Raw genomic sequence first — 7,651 nt, 5'->3', positions numbered from 1 at the left:
TTCATTTTTTCCAGTGCTAAATTTGAGGCACTACACCAGGGACTCTACAATCATTGTCTCTTTTCTTATAGCAGTCATCCAAAGTGAGAGGTATTTGTCCCTTTTATAGAAGAGAAAATAGTAGTCTGAGAACTTTATAGAATAATACTGATTAAAGACACATGGCTAACAAACTGAAGACTCGGGGTTGTAACCCCAGTTTATCTGGTTCACATACTCTCTAGTATACAAAGTCCATATATTTCAATATCAAGTCCATATATTTCAATATAATTCATTTTATAATACAATATAAACTCTCTTAGAGAAGCCAAGTCTCCTAGTGCATCTCTCTCTCTCTCTCTCTCTCTCACACCACACAAATGAGCAAGAAATGGCAAAAACGTGAAGGCTTCATCCTTCACAAGTGCCGCTGGAGCCAAGAGGCAATGTTGCAACACAACAACAAGAATTATGGAGTGAATGAGTTCTGTGCAGTAAAGGAGATAATGGGCATCTCTTTGCTCTCACCTCTATGCTAAAGCAGAGTATGAAACTTTCTCCCACATCATTAACATGTCAGAGAACTTGCAGAACAAGGAGGCTGGGCAGGGAGAAATGCACCTCAGCCATCCCTGGGGAGAGGACAACAATAACAGGCATTTTACAGAGCCTGTCTACTCTGAAAGCTCCATGAGAGCAGGAACCCTGTACTTTAGCACCTGGCACATTACCTGGCACATATGAGGAGTTCAATAAATACTGGTGAATGAATAAACTCCAACTCTCTAAGTTTCAGCAACTGCACAAATTCTGACAATCCTAAATGGGAAGAAAGCTGGAAACATACAATTGATGCAGATTACAATTGAAAGGATGGAATCTAAGCAAGTTCTGATGGAAATACTGATAATCCTCTGTGGGTGGGAAGGAGGTGGAGATACTCCTGACAATGCAAAGTAACCACTCAGACACAAACAAGAATGGAAGGTGAATTCGCACAGAACATAGAGGAGAGTCAGCAAATGCCAAAGAATCAGTGGAATACATTTAAAAAGGAAAGACAAAAAATCATACACTTCTTTTTTTTAATCTGAGAGCATGTACTGTTTATTAACTGACCAGATTAGAAAAATAATCATGGAAGACACCTTAGTTCATTCTAATAAGCCTGTTGATCTGGTCCTCCCTGTTGCCAGCATCTCCACCTTTTACAAAATGGGTGGTCTTTTTCTTCATTCCACATTGTGGAGAGGATAATTTGAAGGGCCACAGGATGTTATTGCTTCTTTGAAGCATTTTCCAACAGTATAGATCTCATGAAGCAGATCCACCATGCAAATGATGCCATATTTACCAAGAGATCCAGCAATCAAAGTGTTATCTGTCACAGCAATTTACTTCTTATTGATTTTGCCATAATCACGCTTGTAGACGAGTTCATTTACTGACTTCGGATTTGGGTACCCCCATGCAATATATGGCTCTACAATCCTCAGCATGTTAAATGAAGCTTTGTTGATCTTCACAAGGGTTCCATTGAAGATTTGATGAAGGCAAAGAAGCTACAACACCTTTTGGACCTTTGGGCTCACGCCATTGATACCTCTGACCCTGATGACAAATGCCAATTTGGGTTCTGCAGGTACATAGAAGCTGCCAGCTTTTCTTGCCATCCGAGCCATTCGAATTTCAATTCTGTACATCTGCCTGTATTCCTTGTGATAATGCTTCGCTTTTTCATAAATAAGCTTCCTCCTTGCCTTTCAAAGCATCTTTTGGGCAAAATTCTTTCTCAGGCGCTTGATCTTTAGCTCTGCAAAATTCCTACACTTTTTCTTAAAGGTTTCTGGCACAGCCAGGAACCTGATTCTTCTCTTCGACACCCTCCACGGTTCTAGCTGGAAAAGATGCAAAAATCAATACATTTCACTTAGTGACACGTCCGTAAGGATTTTGCCAATATTCTAGTGGGAAGGGTTGGAAGTTAATCCCGTGAATACACAGAATATCACATAATAGTGATGATAATAATATTACTGTAAGTAAATTTTGTTGAGGACTTACTAAAATATTTCAAGTAAATTCATTCATTCAAACTTTGAATCCTGAAAATAACCCTATTGGGTGGCCACTATTATTATTCCCATTTTTTGCAGATAAACAGAAATTCAAAGAGGCAAAGCAATTTCCTTAAGGTGAAAAGATTAGTAAGTGATAAAACCAAGTTTCTAGCTCAAGCTCTATGACTTCAGGGTCCACGTTCACAATCACTGTACTACACCACTCTTAGTCTATATAAACTGTACATAATCTGTTCTTAAGTGTAGTTGCATCTGTTTTTAATCCATTATATTTTTCTTATAAAGATCTGAGTTTAAAATAAGGAATCTCTTTCAGTTGTTGCTATATATCAAATCCGGATCCAGTAGGTCTCACTTTACAGTTGTATATCAACTTAGTAGCCAGAACTTCTATCCATTCCTTACCTTTAACTACTAAAAACTTGTCTCTCATCTATAACTACAGAGCCTGAATATAAACCAGAGGCAAGAATTTATTGTCTTTGAAGTCATTACCTTTAATGTGCCTTTAAAATTATTCTAGACCTGTTTCTGATCTCTCATTGTCAGTGATTACTATACTTCATTTTCAATTCATGACTATTTAAACCTTTCTAAGCTCATGAATTTTAAAAAACAGATACATAGCTATATAACAACCTGTCCAAGTTTTGGATCATTTTCTTGGCTTTGGCAACCAGACTTTTGGCTCATGGGCTTGAGTTAGTAGTTAAGTTCCAGTTCTATTCATTTGTCTAGTTTTGTTATAAACACCTATTTTATGTGTTTGGGAGAGTTTTTTTTTTTTTTTTTTTTTTTTGGTGGTGGGGGGTTGGTTGCTTGGTTTAATTTTATTTTGCCATACTTCCTGTTCACATATGACTCATTCTCCCATTTAGGCAACACTTTAGGCAATTTAGGACAACGAATAAAAATGTCAATAGTTTTGACTTTTGAGTTTCTAAGACCTGGGATTTAGAACTTCAAAAGCAAATTTTAAAAAGGAGATCAGGAAAGAATGTCAGCAAGATGGTGGAATAAGAGGTCCCCACTGATATCCCCCCACAGTAGCAACAATTTGGCAGCCATTCATGTTCAAAAGTGCCTTTGTGGGAGCTTTGGAACAAAAGTAGGAGACTGCATAGCACTGGTAGAGCTCAAGACCAAGGAAGGCTGTTTTGAGAATGCACACTCATGCCCAAGTTAGGCTCATTGACCATGGTCCTAACTACAAACTCAGAAATAGCCCCATTCTCCTTTGGCCTCAGTCCTAGCCCTACTTGGACATGCTCCTGCAACCAGCACCATCTGCCAAGGGAAAGAGGAAGAGCCATGTGTCTCCATGTCCCCAGTAATAGGCCCACCAGCTGTGTACTCAACTGCGTATCCCAAGATGGCCCTGTGGCCCTTATGCAGCCATGACCTACCACCAGTCCTGAATCATTCCTGCTCACATAGAGACCAAGAAGGAGCCACATAAAAAGCCCACGAGCCATGGACCTGACTGGAGATCCTGAAGCAGCTCTGTGACCTGGCTCCAGCCCTCCTCTCAGTTCTGCCCACCCAGGAACCCAGCAATGCTCATAAATGCCCTGGCAGGAGGTACAATTACCTGAGTACCAGGTGTGAACCCTGAAATAATGCTGATACTCAGTTTCAGCCCTACTCTGCTATGGTCCTGGGGGAGTTCTGCCCAGTCACAGAACTGGCAGGAGACATGCCCATCTGATCCCCCAGTAGCAGTCCCATTGACCTCAGTCTTGACTGCAGGCCTTGAAGTAGTCCTGTAACCTGGCTCCAGTCCCACTTTACTACAGTCACATAAGCAGTCCTGCCCACCCAAACATCTGCACCAGGACCCAATGAAAGCCACATATATCCACATCCCTGGTAACTGGCTCATTACCTACAGATTGAACCGAAGACCCAAAGTAGCCACATAACCCAGCTGGCTCTAGCTCAATGATGGTACCAGAGATAGTTCTGTCCCTTGGCTATTTGGCAGGAACCACCCTGCTCACACATCTAGTAACAGGCATACCAACAATGGACCCAACTGTAGACCCTGCTACAGCCATATAACTTCGCTCCAGCCACAATCAACTGAAATCCTGGAGGCAATTCCATCAGTCTGAGGACCAGGGAGGAGAAAGTCTTTAATTACTGAAACCAATCTGTAACAACAGGAAGGGGTATTGGTTCCTTCAAATGCATAAAGATTAATGCAAGACTATATGAATCATTAAGAATCAGGCAAATATGACACCATCAAATGAAATTGATAAAGCTTTAGCAATTGACACTGAGGAAATGGAAATCTAGAAATTGCCTGGAAAAAAGTCAAAACAATTGTCTTAACAAAGCTCAATAAGCTCCTACAGAACACAGGTAGACAACTCAACAATATCAGAAAAATAATGCCTGAACAAAATAGTAAGTTCAACAAAGACATATAAATCACACACAGAAAAAGAACCAATAGAAATCTGAACCTGAATTATACAATGAATTGAATGAAAAATGAAATAGAATGCATGAACAAGGGGTGTTATTAAGCAGAAGAAAGAACCTATGAACTCAGACAGGTCAGTTGAAATTGTACAGTCAAAGTAGAAAAAGGAAAAAAAAATGAAAAGATATGGCAAAAGCCTATGGGATTTTGTGGGACATAATTGAAGGAACTATTATGTACATTATAGGAGTATAAGAAGGAGAACAGAGAGAGAAAAGAAGAGAAATGGACATTCAAATATATGAAGCTGAAAAGTTCCCAAATAAGTTCAACCAAAAGAGGACTTCACCAAGACACATTATAATCAAACTGTCAAAAATCAGACAAATAGAAAATTATGAAAGCCAGGAAAAAAAAAAACCCTGAATCATCACATACAAGAGAACACCCACAAGACTGTCAGTGGATTTCTCAGCTGAAACCTTGCAAGCCAGAAGAAAGTTGAACAATATATTCAGAGTGCTGAAAATAAAAATAAATAGCCAACCAAAAATACTTTACCTGGCAAAGCTGTCCCTCAGAAATAAGGGAAAGGTAAAGACTTTTCCAGGAAGGCAAAAGCTAAGGAAGTTTATCACCATTAGATTTGCATTACAAAAAAAATGCTAAAGGAAGTTCTTCAAGCTGAAATGAAAAGATGCTAATTAGTAACATGAAAATTTATGAAAGTATAAATCTCACTGGCAAAGGTAAATGTATAGTCAAATTCAGAATACTCTTTAATACTGTAATGGTGATATATAAATGACTTGTAACTCTAATATGCTTAAAAGACAAAAGTATTAAATATGTAGCTATAATATTGTGTAATTAATAGAAAATATTAAAAATATAAATTGTGACATCAAAAACATAAAATGAGGGGAGAAAACTACAGTGTAGAGTTTATGTATGCAGTCAAAGTTAAATTGTTAGCTTAAAATAAACTTTTATAATTATAAGATGTTTTATGTAAGCCTTGTGGTAACCATAAAGCAGAAACCTACAGTAAATACACAAGATAAAAAGAAAGGAATCAAAACATGCCACTACAAAAAAAAACAAAACAAAACAACAACAACAAAAAAAAACATCAAATTACAAAGGAAGACCAAAAGAGAGGAAGGAAGGAACAAAGGAACTCCAAAACAGCCAGAAGATAATTAGCAAAATGTTAAAAGTAAGGCTTTATGTATCAATCATTACTTTAAATATAAATTGATTAAATTCTTCAAAAGATGAAGTGATTGAGTGGATTAAAAAAAAAAGATCCAATTATATGCTGCCTACAAGAAACTCACTTTACCTTTAAGAATACACATAGGCTGAAAAGGAAGGGATGAAAGAAGATATTTCGTGCAAATGGAAAGCAAAAAAGTGCAGGGGTAGCTATTCTTACATCAGACAAAATCAAAATTGTAAAAAGCAAAAATGAAGGTCATTATATGATAATAAAAAGATCAATTCATGAAAGGATATAACAACTGTAAATATATAAGAACCTGACTACAGAGCCTCTAAACATATAAAGCAAATATTAACAGATCTGAAGGGAGAAATAGACAGCAATACAACAGTAATAGGGGACTTCAATATCCATCTTTCAACAATGGATGAATTATGGAGACAGAAAATTAATATGGAAACATTAGATTTAAACTATACTTAAGACTAAATGGATCTAAGAGACATATACAGAATATTTTATCTAACAGCATCATAATACACATTATTCTCAAGTACAAACAAAATATTCTTTAGGTTAAATTCTATATTAGGCCATAAAACAAGACTTCATACACTTAAAAATATTGAAATCATATCAAGTATCTTTTCTGAACACAATGCTATGAAACTAGAACTCAATAACAGGAGGAAAGTTAGAAAATCCACAAATAGAGGTTGAGTACCCTTTATCCAAAAATGCTTGGGACTAAAAGTGTTTCAGATCTCAGATTTTTTCAGATTTTGTGATATTTGCATTATACTTACCAAGTAAACATCCCTAATCTGAAAACTGAACACAAAATGCTCCAATGAGTATTTCCTTTGACCTCATGTTGGTGCTCAAAAAGTTTCAGATTTTTGAGCACTTCATATTTTGGGTTTTTGGATTAGGAATACTCTACCTTTATGTGGAAATTAAACAATGTGCTCTTGAACAATCAATGAGTCAAAGAAGAAATTAAAAGGTAAATAAAAATACTTTGATACAAATGAAAATGGAAACACAAAATACAAAATTTTTGGAAGGCAGCAAAAGCAGTTCCAATAGGTAATTTTATAGTGATAATGTCCAATATTAAGAAAAAAGAAAGATCTCAAATAAATAACCCAATTTTACACCACAAAATACTAGAAAAAGAACAAAGTTAGCAAAAGGAAATTGAATAACAAAATTCAGAACATAAATAAATGACATAGAAACTAAAAAATAAAAATAGAAAAGGTCAACAAAACTAAGTTGGTTTTTTAAAAAGATAAAATCAAAATTATCTAGACTGACTAAGATAAAAAGAAATAAGAGACTCAAATACATAAAATCAGAAGTGAAGGAGGAGACTACAACTGATACCACAGAAACACAGAAATACAAAGAATCCTAAGAAAACACTATGAACGAAAATGCCAACAAACTGAATAACCTAGAAGAAATGGATACGTTTCTGGACACATACAACTGACCAAGAACATACAACCAACCAAGACTGAATTATGAGGAAATAGAAAATCTTAACAGAAAAATAATTAGTAAGAAAATTGAATTAGCAATAAAAAGTCTCCCATCAAAGAAAAGCTGGCTTCATGGTTTAATTCTACCAAATATTTAAAGAAGAACTAATAACAATCCTCACACTCTTCAAAAAATTAAAGAAAAGAGCATACTTCCAAACTAATTTTATAAGGCCAGCATTACCCTGATACTAAAGACAGATAAGGTCACTACAGGAAAAGAAAATTATAGACCAATATCCCTGATAAACACAGGTGCAAAAATCCTCAACAACATACTAACAAACCAAATTCAACAGCATATTGAAAGGACAATACACCATGACCAAGTTGGATTTATCCCTCGGATGCAAGGATGATTCAACACACACAAATCAATAGATAT

The 7,651-nt window shown here is 36.1% G+C and overlaps 1 pseudogene; it reads right to left on the bottom strand.

Annotated features, from left to right (window-relative positions):
* Positions 1-1,076: 1,076 nt before the first annotated feature.
* LOC106635384 (large ribosomal subunit protein uL30-like) lies at positions 1,077-1,769 on the bottom strand (annotated as a pseudogene).
* Between the last annotated feature and the right edge of the window lie 5,882 nt (positions 1,770-7,651).

Source organism: Pan paniscus, chromosome 10, assembly GCF_029289425.2.
Source record: "Pan paniscus chromosome 10, NHGRI_mPanPan1-v2.0_pri, whole genome shotgun sequence".
NCBI lineage: Eukaryota > Metazoa > Chordata > Mammalia > Primates > Hominidae > Pan > Pan paniscus.
Note: the sequence above shows the minus strand (reverse complement) of the source record. Positions and strands in the feature narration are given on the sequence as shown.